General features: G+C 35.0%; 1 protein-coding gene and 1 long non-coding RNA gene across 2 annotated transcripts in view; one reads left to right on the top strand and one right to left on the bottom strand.

The window, feature by feature from the left end:
• The window catches only part of LOC125235163 (connectin-like), a 256759-nt gene that overhangs the window by 191821 nt on the left and 41730 nt on the right, over window positions 1-23208 (bottom strand). The gene's annotated exons all lie outside the window — the stretch shown is intronic.
• On the top strand, window positions 9557-12737 carry LOC125235165. Its single transcript, XR_007178054.1, has 5 exons — window positions 9557-9626; window positions 9930-10050; window positions 10301-10371; window positions 10837-10911; window positions 12582-12737. It is a non-coding gene; the product is annotated as an uncharacterized LOC125235165 (long non-coding RNA).

Genomic DNA, 23208 nt, shown 5'->3' with positions numbered 1-23208 from the left:
ACTTCAAAGGGCCATAATGTAAAATAATCTACTTTTGTCCTTTCTCAGATACTAAGAAGCTGTTTCCATGCCCATCTAAGTACTCTAGTAAGATCGAGGGTTCACTTTTGTGGTTGCTGGTTTGGCATCCATAACGCTAAACCTTTGTTGAAGTAAATTAATCTCAAAATATCAGTGCATCCTGAATTAGGTCGGACTGAGCCACCAAAATCCCTATTTTTTATTTAAAAAAAAGATGTCTCGTAATACCAGCTTCGCCCTCAGTGCGAAAAAATATCATCTGAATATAAAACCCACATCTATCATTTATCTTCGTATACCCCTGAAGTGTAAATTTTATCATTACTTTACCCCGTGTCTGTGAGGAAAGCTTCCACCATTACGTTTCTTGTTAAATTACTTACAATATGTATTGTTAGATGAAGAAACCAGCCAAGTGCGAGTCGGATTCCGTACAAAAGTAGGATCTATGTAGTAAGTTTTATTTATTGTATGATGTACCGACATAACTATTAAGTCTATACTAACAAGTTCTATGGATTTTTAATTGGTCCGAAATAAACAATTTTTATTTTTATTTTTTATTTTATTTTTATTTTATAACTAAAAAAATACGGTTTTTGCAATTTTTCCTTTATCTGTGCTTTAAATAAGAGGATGCTTCGAATCAAATTTCAAGATTTTGAGTTCAAAGAGGTAGTTAATGTAATATCTAGGAGACCAAGCTTTGCTCGGAAGACACACTAAAACTCAGAAATGCGCTTTATCCAAAATATCCCCCTTGTAACTAAACCTCCGCTCACCTTACTTGTTTACTTACTTGCTTGACTAACCAACAGTATAGCTAACCCCCCTTTAAATATACCCCGTAATTTGGCCTTGTGATCGTCTAGCGTGAATAAGTAGAACCCTTCGATGTGAACCGCGATAACCTAGATCCTTTAATGAGTATCAGCTGTATTTTTGACTAATTTTTAAAATTTTATTTATTTATATTTTAAAGAAGAATAAAGGTTATTGTAGCATAATAATATAGTGTTATAGAAGAGTATTTTATCAGATTTAGGCCTAGAAAGTTATATGTGAGAAAATTAATGACGTGATGAAGAAATTTTAGAATAAAAGTTAGTGAGTGAAACATACATGAAATAAATATTAAAAGTTATTTTGGAAAACAACCGCTACGCTCTATTAGTGATCCTGGCTTGGGTACGAACTTGCGTTGCGGAATAGGATCCTTAATCTCAATCAAACTGCTTTATTGAGAGTCCTATGCCAAGCCAGAAGGGCTATCTATCTACTAACTAACCCCCCCTTTTATTTTGTTTCTTTTTCCCTAGCTAAACCCCCCTTTTCCCCAATACTGCTAATAGACCATAACTTCTCGATCCTTCTAATGTATCATCAAGGCTCCGAGTAGTTGCTACCACTGAGAACGAAGTAAGTAAGTCTAGTAACTCCTTGAAGCTTTTAACTTGTCATCAGTGGACGGCGCTCGCATGCCACTGGGCCCTATAACAAACTATGCTTTTTATTCCAAAGAATAGTTTGTTTCCCTAACCAACTTGATAGAATTTACCTTGAAAAACTAGTTAGCAACACTCACTGGCTCGATGCTACACGAAGAATCAGAAATTGCTACCACAATTATTAATTTCACTCAAATAAATTAAGTAATAAGAGGTTTTATAAATTACCAGTTTTACCACATATTTTAAGATAGTAAACACCACATTTAAAGTCCATTTAAACCATATAAATAAATTATTTCTCCACAATACACGTTGACCAATTATATTCCAAGACCAATCATAAAAGAACTCTACTTTCATAGAAATAGTGTGTGACTCTACCCTAATCCTATCGTTTTCCCTACTCTAGCATATCTGAAACACAGACCGTCACTTACCATAGATCTTGTGTTCAAAATATGCACAAGTGTATCCCTACCATAAGCTGTACAGTTCAGCCAGCGAAGCTGAGATAGGCAACCTATAGGCTTGTGTTCTTATCCCCCCCTCTGCTTTTGCCCGCGGGCTAGGGTAGCAGAGAGTAGATCGCCCTATCCGTGTATATATCCAGTATTCTAGGACACACCAGTACCAGCCACATGAGAGACCCAGCTGCGATCAACTTTACTTAGATGTGGATCGATCACAACCGAAATCCCCAGCGACCAACGCCAGCATGGACCAGAGCACCGAGTAAATAAATATATATAAATATAGGACCCCAGCCTCAAATACTGCCGACTTCAGTGAGCAAGGATTACTCCTAATGTCTTTCGTCAATCGTGAAAGTCCTCACTTCCATCTAACAGTTGGACTCTTTGAGACCGGTGAGAAAGTACGCCTTTGTAAGTATAGAAAAGCGTCCAAGCCCTCCACTTGGAACAAAAAGACCCCTAAACGCCTCTTATTTGACACCGTAAGGGAAGAAGCGCCTAGCCGGACAACAGTCTGTCACAAACAATGATCTGGCTTATAACTTTCACAAAATAACCCCATAGAAAATTACTAAATTCAATTTTACTGACCAACTAAACAAACGAGTGAAGTTTCCTTTACGTGCTATAATCTAAGCTTAGTTTTGCAAGAATTACTCCCTACAAAACCAAACACAGACTTATCTCCAAGCACCAGCCATACATCGACCCAGTCTTTGTATTGCTTAACGGCTCTCACGAAACAAAGCACAGAAAACTTCACTATACACATCAATTTAAATGTAACACTACACTATAAATAGAACACTAAAATAACCCCACAACTGACAGTAAAGCAATTCCACCACAGGTCTAGGTTCAACTGTACGACGATATTGTCCCCGCACAATCAAACAGAGACACAATTTCAAAGTTTACAATCACTTAGAATAATTTCCAAGTAAAAACAAACAGAGAAATAATAGCAGAACAACTTCACTCACCATAACACACGAAAGCCAGAGACACTGTTAGTCTTGTAGATATTTTAAGAATGACGCGCGTCGGCTCGCTCCGACCCTTTTATAGATTCTATCTCCGACTTCCGACTTCTGACTTCCGACTTCTGACATTCGACTTCCGACTTCTGACATCCGACTTCCGACTTCTGACATCCGACTTCCGACTTCTGACATCGGACTTCCGACAAGATGGCTACTCAATCGTGTGCTTTGTTTACTAAGTCTTATGCCCTATGCATTAGAGTTCACGATTAACACACGGATGTTTGCTTATCAACACGTGCCGAGTACACGTGTTTTAGAGAGAGACAGAGCTATTGATATTGATACCTATGTAGTCCAATAGTGGAGTGTTCCGTAAATATTTTTACGTAAATATTATTTTGTGAAAGACTGTTTAAATCAATTTAATAAGTAACTTCGCAATAAAAGATCACATTTGTTCCTAATTGTTACATTGAATGATATATTCAGGAAGTATAATAATCAATATCAGTGATTATTACCTCTTTGACTTGTAAATGAAACCAAGACATAATATCGGAACGTTACGCAGCTGACAACTGTCAGTGTCAGTATTCCGTCCATGTGAACGTAGTTTGTTGATAAATACGTTTTTCCAACCTGTTTTACATTAAATAATAGTGAATTTTATCAGTGATGACGTAACTAAACATGTGATTAACCATCAAAGATATTATTTGTTAAAATATTCAATGAAATCCCGAAGGAAATATGCACCAAAAAGTTGGTCAAGGAAAAGTTGATTCGCCGTAAGTTTTATATGTAATAACGAGTCCATTTCCTCGTCATAGACGCTTGTTCTGTTACAACTCGCCCCCAAGATTGACTATTTTTTACAAATTACAAAGTAGTTTTGTAAAAAATTGCAATCTGATCTAGCAAAAGAAGCAATAAAACTGAATAAAAGAATAAAAGAAAAATATTTCTAGATCAGTCGGAAATATCCCTCCATTTCTAATCGTGTGGTGTGTATTCCAATACTATGCAACTGCTAGTGACTCAGTTTTGAAATCAGCTCATCAGAATCTCGACAATGAACCATGATAACCCCTTTCTCAGAGTCCACGCATCGCCAGGGATACCAGGTTGTGAATCTGATAGGTCCTATTAACCCGTTCTTGCTAGCTCGTTCCCCGGTCGCGGCGAATATTCATTCCATCCACACTGTTGGACCGGAATAATTATCGTAATAATTTCAACGAGTTCACAATAACTTCCCACGCAATTACGAAGAAACCTTTAGAGCTCTCATTATAAGTCCAGAGCCTTCAATCTCCATTGTCGGAACTCAAACCAATTCCTCTACCTAATCACTCCCAGCCACATGCTTTGGCGCATGTCTCATACTTGAATAAAATATACTGACTTAAGATCTGTTTGGATGTGTTTTTTTTTTTTTTATAAAACAAACCTTAAATGACATAAGCATGTACCTCAACTCGGTACCATATCATGATCAAATGAAGAAATGATTTGATGATACTAAACTTCACATATTTGAACACATAACAAGGAACCAAATATTGAAAAGAGCCTCGTTCTCACTAGACGATATCGGCCCTTAAATATGTCGATTGTCAAATACATCCCATTCAAGATGAGGTGTGTGTTTTTCGTATGGGTCTTATTACCTTGTAGAGTGAGTAGCCACGAAAAACTACCCTTGAAATGGGTCGAATCCAAATGGATTTTAACCTAACCGATAAGCTTTTTATGGCTAATGTGTTTCCCTCAGCCCCCCGCTGTTTATTCCCCGCAAATTCCGACCAAACTAGTTTTGACCACTTTCCAGCGCTGTCTGTCTATATCAATCCACTCATTCTATAAAAAAAAAACATTCAAGACACACATCATTCAGTCATTCATCCCATTCAAAACATTCTTACATCTATAAACATTCATCATCTCTAAATTATTCAAACACACACACACAATGTAACCATTCTTACTTCCTCATTCGCTCTTTCACTCGATCTCAACAGAAAGCCAACGCTTTTAAAAGTAATCAAAATAACGAATAAAAATGGAAATAAAATTACACAATAACTTCAAAAGTTTACGTATCCCATTTTACTCCACTCTACCCTGACTCGAAGGCAAAGAAAATTTCAATTTATTTATGATAGGTTTCATTTTATACGTCTATATTTAATTTTATAAAGTAATTACTAACCGCAAACAATTTGACAATGTGTGAAAATTATTTGCTGCACATACTAAAAATAAAATGTTTGTACGGACAAAATGTTACATTTTTATTTCAGTCAATCACTGTAAGGACACTACCCTACTTTCAATTTCCCTGTCTTTGTTTTTTTTTTTTTCAGTTCATAATGCAACATTGATAGCACAAAATGCAAAAATTTTATAAAAGTAAGTACAGTCACTTAAATAAAATAGTGGCCCTCCCTACTCCGATCTTTGTAGAACAAAATACTGACCGAGTTATGCTTAGAAACGAGGATCTGCACTGGTGATTACCGATATTGTACAGTATACCACCCTATATAATGTAAAAAAATGATAACGCATAAATAATAAATATCACTGCTAACTGTAATAACTAAAATGAAAAATAGCTTATCCACCGATCTCGATTTTCCTAACGTCTACCCCAGGCAGACTAGCTACTATGATGTCCAGTTATTGTTATATTAAAATAATCTAACCATACGATGTATATCCAATACATTCTTCTTACAAAATAAAGATTTAAAAAAAAAATTGTTGTCCACATAATGAACCGACTTCTTTATCTAGATAATAAAAAAAAATCCGTATTATAGATTTACATCCACCATACAACATTTTATAATCCTAGGAACGAAACTACTAAATGACAGAGAAACTATACGATGTGCTAGCCAATAAAGCCCTTTATCACACAGATCACTATAGAAATAAAATTAATTTCAGACAAAATTTTGACTTCTACCACCCCTATAATAATAACACTGCATCTCAATAAAATTTTGAAGAAATCATGACACGTTTAAAATAATGATAATGATGATGATGATAAGAAAGAAAAATAATAATGTTCCACATAAGTTTGTCGCAATAAATAAACATTCTTTACTAAGAAGTCATTGACTTGTAACCAATGTACTCATAGAATTTACATTACACATCATGTAATGTTCATAATAAACGCATAATACAATTTTGCAAAAAAAGTAATTGCAGTTTTGAAGTGGTTTTCATATTTTCAATTTTTTCCCGCGAAATATGATGTATCCTTAATTTTGATATGGTTTTGATATTTTTTGTAAAATATAATGTAACATCAAATTTGATGTGGTTTTGATAAAATATATTCCCTTTTTTTTTCAAACTATCTGCAAAATTTTATTTTGGTTTTAATTGCCTTATGATAAAATACAAAATGATGTCATAAGTAGGTTCAAAATACTTTTATTTGATTGGATAATAATATAACAAAATAATAAATTTCTTAAAGCGAGCTTAAACTTGCATTGTCCTCTTCTACGTTCGTGTCCTCAATATTGTAAAACATGCCCCGACAGTCCTTTGCAATTTCAGACAATCCATTCCTTCTTCATGGCATTCGCAGCTGCAACAAACTTAGAAAATTGTTAACAAACACGACAATGGGCTGAGGAACTTGATCATGGTGTCTTTCCTCCTTTTTTTTTTTCTCCCTCATACTTGGCCAGTTCCATGATGAGTTCTTGAGTAGCTAATGATGATGATTAGATCCTGCTGGCCTCCTGGTAATATTTCAAAATTTTCCAAACTATTCTCTTCTCAGTCGGTGTCATAACCCAGGACACCATGAAACCTCTTCCGAAGACACGTTGCACACTTGATCACAATCAGCATAACCGCAAAAGATCCAGTTACTTATTTTTGAACACAGCAAGTAACTTGAAACCAATGAATATTTCTTCAACTCTAAAGTTGGCTAGTCCTTATTTGTCCAATCATTGGTCAAAAAATAAAATATTGCATAAATCGAATATCATAAACACTTGTTATTTCACTAGCGTTACTAAGCATGCACTTAAACACACACTGAAGTTTTCACCGCATGTTTCCACCGTCCTCGCTGATCCACTATGTTCAATGACAGAACACTGCTGTGGTAAGAATCTATCTTAGGTTAAAACTAAAGTTAAGTTAAAGACTTCCAATAAACAGAGGGAAAGATAAAATAAAAATCACAAGCGTTAAAGTATTTTCCAAAAAAAAATATGCCAACTAAGGTTGCAGGACCATCTAGGTACTTTAACCATATGAGACGTACGTCTCATTTACGTTCACCTACAATTATTATTATTATTATAATTTTTTCTCAAGTATGATGTCTGATCGCTAAGTGACTTTAATTTTTCTAACTCAAAAATTACTGCAGACTATAAAACTCCGTCTTGTTTGCTCAATAAAACTAGTATAGGGTAAATTAACTGGGGTTTTGAACACTTACATATATTTTTTTTTCTTGATCGGCATTTTCTGTTCCATTCTTCTGTTTAGTGTGGCATAATATGGCACCACTAACAACATAATCATATTGAAAATCTTCAGTAACACATTGGTCCTATGAGCAGGTATGAGACCAGGCTCAAAAACTCTTACTCCTCCGTTAGTTGACATCAAAAGCCGGGTACTTCAACTCGAACGTCCCACGAAATATCTCAATGTTCACTTCATGTTTTTCGCGTCCAAACTGTTGCTAACTCTGTCTCCATGTACTCAAGTCTTGCACTATTGCACTAACACCTTTTTTAACTAACTAATTATGGCCTAAAACTAATTGAAATTACTATGTTTTCACTAACAGAGCTCTTCGTTTCAAACCGTAGTTCACATTTCTCTTCGTCTGATAATAAGACGTCACTAAAAATCACACGTGCTTCTACACAATCAACTATACTAATTATTGGAAGCTACACAACACTGTAATTTCTGTGAAATCGTTTTCTTAAATAAAATTTAATAACTTCGCGCTCAGATTTTTTTCGTAAGAAACTGTCACTGTCAATATTGTCATCCTTAACCGTTTTTTTTTCTTTTACAATTGTCCTCATGGGCGTATAAGGCGTATTTTCATTGTAAACACACTAAAGTGTTTTGTGTAGTCACAAACATTAAATCAACAAAACAATTATTTGATATCATAAATTTAGCCTATCATAATGTTCAAATATTTGACTAGTTATTAGAAGTATATAATTGTTTTTTTTTTTTTTCATAATTTAATGAAATCGAACGAAAACTATCGTGTAAATTTGTCAATGCGTAGGAAATCGCGTGTGCGCATCGGTTTACAAAAGTGTGACCACATTAAAAATATATTGTGAGATTCTTTAAGGATCTAACAGACGGTCGGACCGCACTTGTAAGGGGACATGTGTTAGGCCCTATTTACAAAATACCGTTCAAAATCTACACAACTTGAATAGTTTGATGTGATTTAAGCAATAGAAAATTAAATTAACAAAATCTTTTGTATTTAAATACATCTATTGTATTAATTTTACTATAATGAAGTAGAGAAAAATGAAGTAAAGTTTTGTAAATGACAACACCGGACAATAAATTACTGAATTACTGAATATCTTTTGTCGAAAATTGTATGACCGATCAAGCGTACCAACTTAAAAACAATGATAGTTTGTGTAATGTCACCGATAGAACACCTTTTGGCGAAGATATATGTTATCTGTGGTTAAATTATTTTCTCTAATCTATGTCATGCTTACCGCTAATATGCCGCTTGTTCGCGAAAAAATGGCAGATCCGTTTTTGTTTTCTTTAGCTCATTATTAATTACGTGATCTACAACTAGAATTATTTAAATATTCGCTTTATTTTACTCGGCTTAAACAAACGACAGACAATTCTGCGCCGACGCCGGTCATGAACCGTCCATATTCGCCATTTTGTCATTTAGTAAACTAAGAAAATGCAAACAAAACATTATTTGCCCTAAACACGCGTTACTTCTAAATAATTTTGTCGACAAAGTGAGCCTGTTTTATCAAATTGAACTCTGAACTGCAATTGCAATGTAATTTTCCGTTAGCGAAAGTGAGGTTACGAAATTGACATGACATTATTGTTGGAAAAAAAACGTGAATGCAATGGACATGTGTTTTGTTGTGTTTCTCATCAAGATAATAGAAGAATTTAGTGCTCATACTCATGATCTAATGAGCAAACAGCCCATGCAAAGGATGTCTTAACGGGCCATGTCTAAACTAATAAAGTGAACAATTGCCTTCTTCAAAAGCAGCTTTACAAGAAAGGTAAGCTTTTGTTTTATTATTTGATGTGTTTTCAAACTAGTCGTCGTTTTCGAAACCCAGCAGAACATACTTGCGAACTACAACGACTAGACCGAATATATATGGTGAAATGTTGCTTATTTCATTGTTCTGTCGTCAGATAAGTTATTGATAGTAAATTTCCCACGTTAATTTCTGACTTTCACATTCCCTAAGAGGATCTAAATGTACGTGAAATAGGCCTAACTGTCAAAATAGATTTGTTACTTTCAATGAGGTTTATATGGTTGTTTGATTTTTCAGTCAACATCTAATTGGAATTTACAATGCCCAATATTTCTACACATCTGCCACAAATTTATGGAAATCAATATTTATAGAAACTGAACATACCTTGGTTAAACGGTAAGCATTAAAAATATGTTCGACTAATTTATTTGATCTAGGTCTCCTAACTGTACTTGGAACTTGTAATGTTGTTTCCGTTCCAACCAATAAAATTTCTCAAGCTTATGGATTATGGAAAGCAATATTTGTAGGACCTCAAATGAATGTTATGGCATTTAATAATAGGCATTGAAACTTGTCCAAACTTTAATTTTGTATTTTTGTATACTTAAATAAAATTATGTAGATTAAAAATCCAGACTTAGCATAGATTTTATTTCTGCTACATTGAGTTTAAACAATGTATGTATTAATTTTCAGTATATGAAATGGGTAACCATCCTCGAAGAACATCACCCAGCTGTCGGCAATGTGCAAGTGGACTGAGGAATTTTCCGGTGTGTCCTTTATGGACTGTACTCCGTCTTAGCACTATCCTCAAGTAAGTACAAAAAATCATTGCCACTAAACAGCTACTTTTTAACTTAATTAACTCTACTTAGTGAGTAAAACGACTCGGCAGGAAATTTTACATAGAAACATGGATATGGTTGTTCTTCCTTTTTTTTTTTTCTTAACCATGAATGGCCTAGATAAATATAAACAATCTTAATGATACATATTTACAAATAAGATTCCTTAAACATACATACACCCTTTTTTAACTAATCTTTCAATATGTACAATTTCAGGTTTTACCCGAGAGGCCATGCCTCAAGTCGGACTCTCCTCCATATATCTACTGACTTCATATAAACGAAAGGTACTTATGTATTATTATATAATAACACGTTCTAATTATTAAATTTAAAAGTGAACAGCTCATGGCATTAATATTATATTTAGATAATTTAGGCGAAGTATAGCGATGGCAATAAGGGATGAAGTGAAAATTAAACTTAAATGAATTTATCCTAATTTTATTGGCTAAGCAAACTTATTACTAACTCATTTATGTCCTAGCTCGTGTAGATATGCACTGCAAGGCAGGGGTTCTCAAACTTTTTTATTTTTAATTTTTCCTTTTTTGTAATTTTGTTCTATGCTTTGTCTTTTCTGGCAAATTATTTCTCATGGGCGTGTCTTAGTTCCAAAAACAAGCGACGCGCCCCCGTGAGTAGATAAGTGAAATAATATTATTCCTATTTGGCAGAACCCCACTCTAAACAATACCCTTTTCTTACTCTTTCTATATGGATATTTCTAATGTCTGACTATTTCCTTTCAGTGTACTGAGGACTCACTAATCTGCACTACCAGTAACAAAGTAATCCGACAATCAGACTGGACCCGGTCATGTTAGGTAAGTTTACATACTCAATGCGTACCACATACTACATACTTTTTCTGAACCTCAGTAAAATATGGTTTTATAATGATAATAGTGCTTATTATCTATGCCTACTTAACAGGAATATTACAAATTTCAATCAATTTTCATGAAATTATTTAAGCAATTGTGACAATGATCAAGCAGTGGTGGAGTTAGGGTATGGCGAGGTACGACCTCCCAGATGCTGGTAATTTCATAGGAAATCTGGTAACGATTGTGTAGCTATTTAACATAACTAATAAAATATGTATGTTGGCATATGCCTGATCCGTGACAGTGTAACGTTCCGTATAAAAGCTGTGTACACAATCTACCGAACATAATAATTGTATGGTTTTACACTTACTATTTTAGACTAACCTACAGCTTATCATGTGAGATAACGAACTCATGTCATATGAAGCTATTGAAAATCTTGTTTATACATATATACTTATTTGTATTACTACAGTAAAAATGTATACGTATAGAAAGTTGAAATTCGTACAGTGGATTTAATTTTATTGAAATAATTGGCAGATATAGGCTACGGTGACCTCTTACCATCAAGCGGGACATATGCTTGTTTACCACGGATGTAATATGAAAATATATGATGACTTATAAGCTAATGAACTAAAATTAGTCCTAATATGATTTATACCTATATCTTAACAGACAGAAACCTGTTCTTCTCACGGCTGCACTACAGTGACAATATTTGGTACAAACCGTACAAACAATATGCCAAATTATTGTATGATGTATGAAATCCTGTGAGCCAATTTGTAGATTATAGAGTTACAACTGAAATGCAAACAAGCCATCCATCGAAGGGTGTACTTGTCATAGTACCACATGCGTGTAGCTATTCAGTATTCATAGAAAAATGGCGGGGCGCCCCATATAATATTGTACTTCAGCGCGACAATGAATAATCGCGCCCCCATAGCCATTAGACTAGAGCCTATCTTCTTGTATTACTAGGTCTTAAATCTAGGGCTTAGGTATCCTAGATTATTTTAGGAAAATAACCTTACATCTAGACTGTAGTTATCCTGCCTATGAATGAAATTCTGTATAACAGACGTCTTCCAGGAACATACATAGCATCAGAGAGTGTTCATGGACTATATAAGACAGCATCGAAGCTATCCGATCTCCAATGTAAAGCGCAAACGTGATGTGAGCTTTCAAAATAACCCTGAAGATGGCAGAGCCTGCTATGAAAATGTACTAGACATATAGAGAACTATTTGTTTTAACATGAAATTCTATTGCTATTGTACATAGTTCACACACTTATGTTTCCAATTCCGGTCACTAGGTGGGAAACTCTTCTAAACTACTACAGCTCCGCGCCTTCTTTTATTTTAGGTACATGAATATTTTTTCTATAAGTACCTAGTATTTTACGCACTAGCCCCGCCTATACAACAGCCATAAAACATACATTAAGACACAGAATAAATAATAGTACTACGCACAGGCGCAAGGGAACGTCAAGATGCGCCAATGCCAACAATTGCTACGTAGCAATGCAACCCGAATCGCCTATTGGGGACGATGTTTAACCACTACGACTATGAACTAATTTCCTAGAAATATTTTTTTGTCATAGTTTACTATGCTAATTTAATTTTATTATTTTTATTTTTCAGAAGATACCAAAAATAGGGGATGAACATACAATCGATTCTGCATCGATGCATGACTTCGCCCGGAACGCGGCAAGAATGAACAATGGAAGAAAATACTACAGACTTGTTTATTAACGATAAAGTTATTTTAGTTTTTATGAAATAGCGATTGAATAAAAATATTAGGTATATGAGTTTTATTTAGAGATGAAATAAGTCAAGAAATACAGCACACCCACTCGTTTTCACAACAACAAATGTAGCCTGGTAAGGCTAATAAAATAAGGTTCTTAAAATTCTGGTTGCTCGGCACCAAAAGTAACCTTGCAACGGCTACTTCCTATTATTTATTTGTAAACCTTGGTATCCAAGATGTGTTCTACAGAACACATCTTAGATCCCTTGGTCACGTCACCAAATGTAACTAAACCTCCGCTCACCTTACTTGTTTACTTACTTGCTTGACTAACCAACAGTATAGCTAACCCCCCTTTAAATATACCCCGTAATTTGGCCTTGTGATCGTCTAGCGTGAATAAGTAGAACCCTTCGATGTGAACCGCGATAACCTAGATCCTTTAATGAGTATCAGCTGTATTTTTGACTAATTTTTAAAATTTTATTTATTTATATTTTAAAGAAGAATAAAGGTTATTGTAGCATAATAATATAGTGTTATAGAAGAGTATTTTATCAGATTTAGGCCTAGAAAGTTATATGTGAGAAAATTAATGACGTGATGAAGAAATTTTAGAATAAAAGTTAGTGAGTGAAACATACATGAAATAAATATTAAAAGTTATTTTGGAAAACAACCGCTACGCTCTATTAGTGATCCTGGCTTGGGTACGAACTTGCGTTGCGGAATAGGATCCTTAATCTCAATCAAACTGCTTTATTGAGAGTCCTATGCCAAGCCAGAAGGGCTATCTATCTACTAACTAACCCCCCTTTTATTTTGTTTCTTTTTCCCTAGCTAAACCCCCTTTTCCCCAATACTGCTAATAGACCATAACTTCTCGATCCTTCTAATGTATCATCAAGGCTCCGAGTAGTTGCTACCACTGAGAACGAAGTAAGTAAGTCTAGTAACTCCTTGAAGCTTTTAACTTGTCATCAGTGGACGGCGCTCGCATGCCACTGGGCCCTATAACAAACTATGCTTTTTATTCCAAAGAATAGTTTGTTTCCCTAACCAACTTGATAGAATTTACCTTGAAAAACTAGTTAGCAACACTCACTGGCTCGATGCTACACGAAGAATCAGAAATTGCTACCACAATTATTAATTTCACTCAAATAAATTAAGTAATAAGAGGTTTTATAAATTACCAGTTTTACCACATATTTTAAGATAGTAAACACCACATTTAAAGTCCATTTAAACCATATAAATAAATTATTTCTCCACAATACACGTTGACCAATTATATTCCAAGACCAATCATAAAAGAACTCTACTTTCATAGAAATAGTGTGTGACTCTACCCTAATCCTATCGTTTTCCCTACTCTAGCATATCTGAAACACAGACCGTCACTTACCATAGATCTTGTGTTCAAAATATGCACAAGTGTATCCCTACCATAAGCTGTACAGTTCAGCCAGCGAAGCTGAGATAGGCAACCTATAGGCTTGTGTTCTTATCCCCCCCTCTGCTTTTGCCCGCGGGCTAGGGTAGCAGAGAGTAGATCGCCCTATCCGTGTATATATCCAGTATTCTAGGACACACCAGTACCAGCCACATGAGAGACCCAGCTGCGATCAACTTTACTTAGATGTGGATCGATCACAACCGAAATCCCCAGCGACCAACGCCAGCATGGACCAGAGCACCGAGTAAATAAATATATATAAATATAGGACCCCAGCCTCAAATACTGCCGACTTCAGTGAGCAAGGATTACTCCTAATGTCTTTCGTCAATCGTGAAAGTCCTCACTTCCATCTAACAGTTGGACTCTTTGAGACCGGTGAGAAAGTACGCCTTTGTAAGTATAGAAAAGCGTCCAAGCCCTCCACTTGGAACAAAAAGACCCCTAAACGCCTCTTATTTGACACCGTAAGGGAAGAAGCGCCTAGCCGGACAACAGTCTGTCACAAACAATGATCTGGCTTATAACTTTCACAAAATAACCCCATAGAAAATTACTAAATTCAATTTTACTGACCAACTAAACAAACGAGTGAAGTTTCCTTTACGTGCTATAATCTAAGCTTAGTTTTGCAAGAATTACTCCCTACAAAACCAAACACAGACTTATCTCCAAGCACCAGCCATACATCGACCCAGTCTTTGTATTGCTTAACGGCACTCACGAAACAAAGCACAGAAAACTTCACTATACACATCAATTTAAATGTAACACTACACTATAAATAGAACACTAAAATAACCCCACAACTGACAGTAAAGCAATTCCACCACAGGTCTAGGTTCAACTGTACGACGATATTGTCCCCGCACAATCAAACAGAGACACAATTTCAAAGTTTACAATCACTTAGAATAATTTCCAAGTAAAAACAAACAGAGAAATAATAGCAGAACAACTTCACTCACCAGTAACACACGAAAGCCAGAGACACTGTTAGTCTTGTAGATATTTTAAGAATGACGCGCGTCGGCTCGCTCCGACCCTTTTATAGATTCTATCTCCGACTTCCGACTTCTGACTTCCGACTTCTGACATTCGACTTCCGACTTCTGACATCCGACTTCCGACTTCTGACATCCGACTTCCGACTTCTGACATCGGACTTCCGACAAGATGGCTACTCAATCGTGTGCTTTGTTTACTAAGTCTTATGCCCTATGCATTAGAGTTCACGATTAACACACGGATGTTTGCTTATCAACACGTGCCGAGTACACGTGTTTTAGAGAGAGACAGAGCTATTGATATTGATACCTATGTAGTCCAATAGTGGAGTGTTCCGTAAATATTTTTACGTAAATATTATTTTGTGAAAGACTGTTTAAATCAATTTAATAAGTAACTTCGCAATAAAAGATCACATTTGTTCCTAATTGTTACATTGAATGATATATTCAGGAAGTATAATAATCAATATCAGTGATTATTACCTCTTTGACTTGTAAATGAAACCAAGACATAATATCGGAACGTTACGCAGCTGACAACTGTCAGTGTCAGTATTCCGTCCATGTGAACGTAGTTTGTTGATAAATACGTTTTTCCAACCTGTTTTACATTAAATAATAGTGAATTTTATCAGTGATGACGTAACTAAACATGTGATTAACCATCAAAGATATTATTTGTTAAAATATTCAATGAAATCCCGAAGGAAATATGCACCAAAAAGTTGGTCAAGGAAAAGTTGATTCGCCGTAAGTTTTATATGTAATAACGAGTCCATTTCCTCGTCATAGACGCTTGTTCTGTTACACCCTTAAAACATCACGTCAATTCGTCGCTCCGTTTTGCCGTGAAAGACGGACAAACAAACAGACACACACACTTTCCCATTTATAATATTAGTAAGGATTTTTGTTCGACAGACGCAAAATCCACGACAATGCTTGGTTTGCGACACTCGCAAGTAAGCGCGCCAAGCGTCATCAGCGCGATACGTGTTCGCCGAGTGCACACTTCATCACCTGCCCGAGTTGTGGTCGTGTTTGTCGCTCCCGTATTGGCTTACATAGCCATGACCATGACCAACGTTGTCGCCCCACTTGACACTGCTTGTATAGTCTGTTATAGACTTTGAGGCCAATGATGATGATGGATTTTTGAGCATATCTATAAGCCAGAAAGAAAAACCGTTTTTTTTGCAACCCCTACTTACGCAGATAAAATACTGTTGTATCTACCTACGTAGTCAGGCTTAAATAAGTTTGCAACGATTTTGATAGTTCTGCCTCTGCAAGCGTTACCTAAGTAAAACATCATAATTGTATGAAAATTAATGTTTACAATAGTATTTCTACCGGCGAGACCGTAGTCAACTTATACATACTACTTATACATAATGACTACGAGCATATGAAGTGACCGCCGATCTCTTAAGAAGAGGCTAAATCGACGGTGGAAAGGAAGAACCACTTAAGCGACATTTTGGTCGAAAATGAGTTATACATATCATTGGAATCAGCGTTTTTTTCTGCGTCGTTTGAATTGGGTTTCACGGCGATCCGATGACTTAAATGTCGCTTAAAGTAATTCACGAATGAGGTCTGAATTTGAAAAACCACCCCTTATGCGACACACAATTTGAATAAAATATTATCTGTGTCACTTAAAACCTACTGCAATATTACCACAGTCGTATAAACTATTTTTAAAAAGAGTTCGTTTCCGATGTAATGTCCCTTAATTGATTATTCCGGACACATATATCTTGAATTCTGTACTTGAGTGGTTCTTCAAAACTGCTTAATAAAACGATTGTCGGTTAAATGAATGTTACGAAAAATAACGTTGTTATTTAATTGCTTTAAGCGACACTCCTTACCGCGGCCGAACCTGTCGCTTAAAGTATACTTTATAAATGCGATACGTCGGTTAAGTGGAGATTGAAAATGGTATGATAACGGTTAAAGTGTTGCTCTAATCTATTTGATGTCGGTACAGTGAACAATTTTTGGCGCGAATTTCACGCGAATGGTGCTTTACTTATACAATGGAATGCAGTGGGTCGCTTCAGTCAGCGACGAACACCGGAGTGCGGCGGTTGTGTCGTCGAACACCGGAATTTCGTGTCACGATGAGGAATATGACGAAGAGCGTACGTAATAAACATTGTAATGTTGTACTTTATTCTAATAATACTTTACATTATACTTAAAAAAATATAAACCCAACATGATTGTGATATCAAAAACTGCCTAAGTGCTTAATTATTAACTAGTTAAGTGTTACCATTAAAACATTGTGATCATTGTAATTTGTATATTTATACACTTACCAAAAAGTAAATAAGTTACCTAGCTACTTAAGTATTCTTAACAATTTATAAACACAAAACTATTGTGATCTCAAAAAAAGTGCCTGAGTACTTAATTATTAACAAGCTAAGTGTTACTATTAAAACATTTTGATAATTGTAATTTGTATATTTATACACTTACCAAAAAGTAAATAAGTAAGCTAGCTACTTATTCTCAAAATGATTGTGATCTCAAAAAAGTGCCTACTTAATTAAGAGTTATTTGTTAGAAGTAGATTTATTTTATTAAAATAAAAATACACGTTAATTTCGTATAAGTATTTTATTTTTCTCCTTAAAAAACGCACAATATAGCGTTTTATAACCGCAAATATATTCTAATTTTTTCAATTATATGAAATAGTTTAAAAAAATATTAAAGCTAGCGTTATAATTCACAAAAAAGTATCGATTTAGTTTCAAATTTCTGGTATACCACTTCAAATTGGCACGTAATAACTGCCCATACGACTGTTGCTTAATTGAATATCTTAGAGACAAGTTAAGGAAGGTAAGTGGCTTCAGTGAGTTTTATAGTACTATGATGATGTCGCTTAAATGGTTCTTCCGGGAATATTTTGAGGACCTTTTCAATTAAGCGACAACATTTTCAGGATCCTGTAAGATTTTGGGGTAAATGTTTATTTCATAAAATAGAGAAAAATTAAATAAGATTATCGTCTTAAGAACTCATTTACCTATTTCAAATAGGAAAAAAGTTATGATTTTTTTTCTCAAAAAGAAAACTTTGAAACACTCTCCTGTACAATTCACTAAATGTCGCTTAAGGGGTTCTTCCTTTCCACCGTCGAAATTATTCCTATGGCCTTTTAAGTAGAGTGACTAGTTACATTTAAATTAGTATGACAAAGAGCAAGATAAATATTTGTTGTCAGTGTCTCAGTGGAGCGGTCAATGCCCTATAGTCGTTCATGTTGACTATGAAAACGTTTATGTAATTATATGTCTTGTGGGTAAGACATTTACAACAAAATTCATAATTGCTATTATGCAACTAATGTTTGTAGTGTAAGATTAATGTTATAGCGTATTGTAATGATAGTCTAGTATTAATTTGAATAGTGATTGAGAGCTCAAAGGTGCCCAATTGTCCATGACATTACATTATTGGCCACATAAATAACATCAGGGTACGTAGCCGAATGGCACAAACGCTCACGAAACGCTCACGAAACGAAACGCTCGTAAATATCTATCTCTATCGCTCTTGGGTATTGGCGCGAAAGAGCCAGACTACCTTTCGCGGCGTTTTGTTATCGTTTCGCGTCGCAGAAATGCCATTCGGCTACGGCACCAGTTTACTACACAAACGAGCACCGATTTTAATTTACTCACTCAATTCAAAGCCAATTCTTATTTAACAATTTATAACGGCACCGCTATCCTTTTAAATTCAAGCTATATGTTGATGGTGACTGTAGTTATCTTATATTCTTCACAACATACTACCAAGGTCGCAAGGAAATGTCGCCATTATCAGACATTAGCTAGCTTTTAAGTTTAGTCTTAGTTTCTTATACCTCTGTAATTATGTAAATATGTTCGTGTAAATAAAGGTCGCATCAAAACGAGATTAAAACCTCAAATTATTGAATCAATGTCGGCACTTTATCAAGCTAACGGATATTGTAAGTAAAATAAAAGTTGTAAAGAAGGCGTGGGCGCTTATTCATTCTGCTGGCATCTTTGATTTATAGCTTAATCTGCTAACCTACATAAAACAAAGGTAACCAAAATTTGTATAACTTTACCATGTTTAATATAGGTATCATGCCTACATACTAACCATCTATATACCTTATAATGTTGAAATAAAGCTTAAAACAGTGCAACGAACTGTCAATAGCCGTACAAAAAGGAAGGTAATAAATGCCGTAATAGGAGAGACAAGTTTAAGTTTGAATATTTCTTAAACTGAGGTCATCTAGTGATGTCAAATGTTTCTATGTAGGATTCGAAGATAAAGATAAGTGTCGAGTTGAAGTGGGCGGCAAAATGGTGAGTCAATAAGTACATACACACTGGTGAGTCAATAAGTACACTGACATTGGCAAATTCACCCTGTGCAATTGGCAGGGAATAAAAGCCAAAGCAGAAAAAAAAAGTACATACACAGATCACGAACGCAAAGAGGTACAATTATGCAGCATTTGTATACATGTGTGACATATTGAAACATTATGTCCAATTTGATTTGTAAAATGATCCTACTGTGTCAAATTTTACACCATTTACTTAATAAGGACAGCCTATGGGTTGAGAATGTTTATCCAATAGTTATTTTGTTAACCGTTAATAGGGCAGGGGACGTATATGGGCCATTTTTTTCAAAGTTGTCCACCCCAATTTTTGTAACATGGATATTTCAGGATCGATATCCTGATAGGGGAAAAAAATGTCCCAAGATTTCCATACATTTTTCAAACCTTCCACTCCGTTACCGCCATATAAAATGTATGAAAATATGGTAACGGAATGGGAAAAAAGCCTTCGGACACTTTGTTTCTCGTATGAGGATTGAAAGAGCTCGCGATTGTGAGTGGAAACCACATAAAAAAATCCAAATCCATAAAAAGTGGGGTGCACAACTTTGAAAAAATGGTCCATATTTTACCGCCATTTTACTTTATTTGACAATTTGGCAGAATTCTGAGTAATTTCTGAATTTTTTCTGCCTATTAAGGGTTAATATTTTTTTATTTAAGAACTTTATTCGAACTTATGTTACTAAGTCAAAATTATGTCCTTCTGATATCCATACATCCATACAAATATTATAAATGGGAAAGTGTGTGTGTGTCTGTTTGTTTGTCTGTCCTTCACGGCAAAACGGAGCGACGAATTGACGTGATTTTTTAAGTGGAGATAGTTGAAGGGATGGAGAGTGACATAAGAATAATAACTTTTTGTCTCTTTCTAACGCGAGCGAAGCATTCGAATCACGAATTAAGTCACGAGTCGGTTTCAGACGGTTACACGTGACCTATATTTTTTTAACACATGTATTATTCTGAAATAGCCATAAATTTGTAGGTACGAGAATATTTAAATATTATTTATGTATTAGGTATTTAAGGTGATCTATTCTCAGAACCATAGTTGAAGTAAACACATTTTACTGACGAATTTTACGATCTGTCTGTAATAACTTGCTCGAGTTATGGCTGTTTAACCTTTTCACCATTCGTCATCCGAAAATGTCAAGAACACGTTGATATCAAGCGCTAGTACTCGTAGTAAGGTTAACGCATTATTTTTATTTGCAGTTATTTTAGTGTGTTTTGCATTTATTTAGGCAATTTTATTAAGATCAATCGTTATATCTAATTTACAATCTGACAGCATGCTATGTCACACGAACCACACACACACACACACACACACAAACAGTCCTGTAAACCGGGTTTAATTAGCTTATCTTTACGCATATTATTAAAACGTTCGCAGTAAAGTCATTCAACTTTTACCTACCTTATGACACTACTTCCCGTACTGCATTGTAAGTCACAATTTGGTCGCAATACACAATTTGCGACCCCCGTTGTGTATTCAAAAACCAAAGTTTAAATTATCTAAGCAAATAAACGTTGCTTTTTGAGTTGACAAGTAAAGATGGACGACCGTGGGCGTCAGAAAATAACAATTCAACGTTGTTAGCTCTTACACAATCACTGCACAATGTTGCGAAGCAATATGCAGTTATTTACTATTTTCATTTGATATTTGTGTTTACCTATCGCTTCTCAGTGAGGGTACATGGTGAGAAGACTAGAATGGTCGGTATATAGGTACAGAGTGTTGATTCTGAATACACTAAGCCCTCTAGCAAACGTCCAATGCTTGGACGCTAAATTTAGACAGTTAAATAAAGAAAAATATATATATAATTATATATATGTATTGCTGTGTAGGTACACAGACAGTACCACCGAGTTCACCAATAACGCTGCTGGTATCCGCAGTAGACATGAAATGAAAATGTAGACGATTGTATTAATGTAAGAAACTTCACAAAGTTGTAATCAACGGTACCACTTTTATATAGTGTGCAGATCCAATACGGACGACTGTCTTAACGGTGATTAGTATAGGAGATAAGTAATGTAGGTATGTAGTGACATATATTTTACTAAGAATTGAATTAATATTTTATCCATACAAAATAATTCGGCCCGCGATGTGATGTAAACACACGCGTTAAACTTTTAAAAACTCATATCGCGTATGTAATCTAATGTCATTAACAGTCATCGCAATGTACCAACAGTACATTGCAGCTGAGAAGAAATTGATTAATTATGGGGTGAAAATTGAGAGTATAACTTAAGACGATACGGTAGGGGTCAATTCTCCATACAAACGCTCTAGACTATTTCCTCCCTGGTTTTTGTAGATAGAGCAATAATTTTTTCAACACAGATTGTTATTTTTTTTATCTGTGACGGACCGTTTTGATTTTTTTGATATTCTGCTTTTTAAAGATTCTAGAGCCAATCAAAAATTTCCAAATACGGCCTTTTTCATTGTGGCGCAAAAAAAGGTTCGTAACAATTAACCAAAAAACCGGCCAAGAGCGTGTCGGGCCACGCTCAGTGTAGGGTTCCGTAGTTTTCCGTATTTTTCTCAAAAACTACTGAACCTATCAAGTTCAAAACAATTTTCCTAGAAAGTCTTTATAAAGTTCTACTTTTGTGATTTTTTTCATATTTTTTAAACATACGGTTCAAAAGTTAGAGGGGGGACGCACTTTTTTTTCCTTTAGGAGCGATTATTTCCGAAAATACTAATATTATCAAAAAACCATCTTAGTAAACCCTTATTCATTTTTAAATACCTATCCAACAATATATCACACGTTGGGGTTGGAATGAAAAAAAATATCAGCCCCCACTTTACATGTAGGGGGGGTACCCTAATAAAACATTTTTTTCCATTTTTTATTTTTGCACTTTGTCGGCGTGATTGAAATACATATTGGTACCAAATTTCAGCTTTCTAGTGCTAACGGTTACTGAGATTATCCGCGGACGGACGGACGGACGGACGGACGGACGGAAGGACGGACGGACGGACAGACAGACAGACATGGCGAAACTATAAGGGTTCCTAGTTGACTACGGAACCCTAAAAAAGCTAAACGGTCCGACATAGATTATTTCATTGTTATTCAGATTCTCAAATTTCGTTCCGATTGATTAAGTTTTGAAGGAGGAAAGAGTCGAGAGCGGAACCTCGATTTTAAAGATTTTTTTGAAATATCTTTTGACTGAGTTGTTCTTAATTGACAATTTTTTTTAGATAAATCTAGTTAATAACACTTGTATATTTAACTAAAATTCCCAAGTTGAAAGGGGGACTCCTTTCCATTTTAGCATTTTTGCTACCGTGTATCCTCTTAAAACATCTCTTAATTAATGATAACACCAATGAATTGTATGTCTGGTTTAATATTTATCGCCTGTATTAGGGCTTACACACTGTATAAAACCCTTTAACGATCTAAATTTCAGATAATACAAAATATAAATCCTCATTAAATAAATAAAATAAATAAAAACAAAAAAATCCTCATTAGCTCTCTGAAAAGAAAAAGATCCCCTAACAACTCCTATGGGCTGCAGCGTACTCTTAAATATGTAAAGTGCAAAATAGTTATATTGATTTTATCTCA

Source organism: Leguminivora glycinivorella, chromosome 17, assembly GCF_023078275.1.
Source record: "Leguminivora glycinivorella isolate SPB_JAAS2020 chromosome 17, LegGlyc_1.1, whole genome shotgun sequence".
NCBI lineage: Eukaryota > Metazoa > Arthropoda > Insecta > Lepidoptera > Tortricidae > Leguminivora > Leguminivora glycinivorella.
The sequence above is the reverse complement of the archived record's forward strand: the minus strand, read 5'-3'. Positions and strand labels throughout refer to the sequence as shown.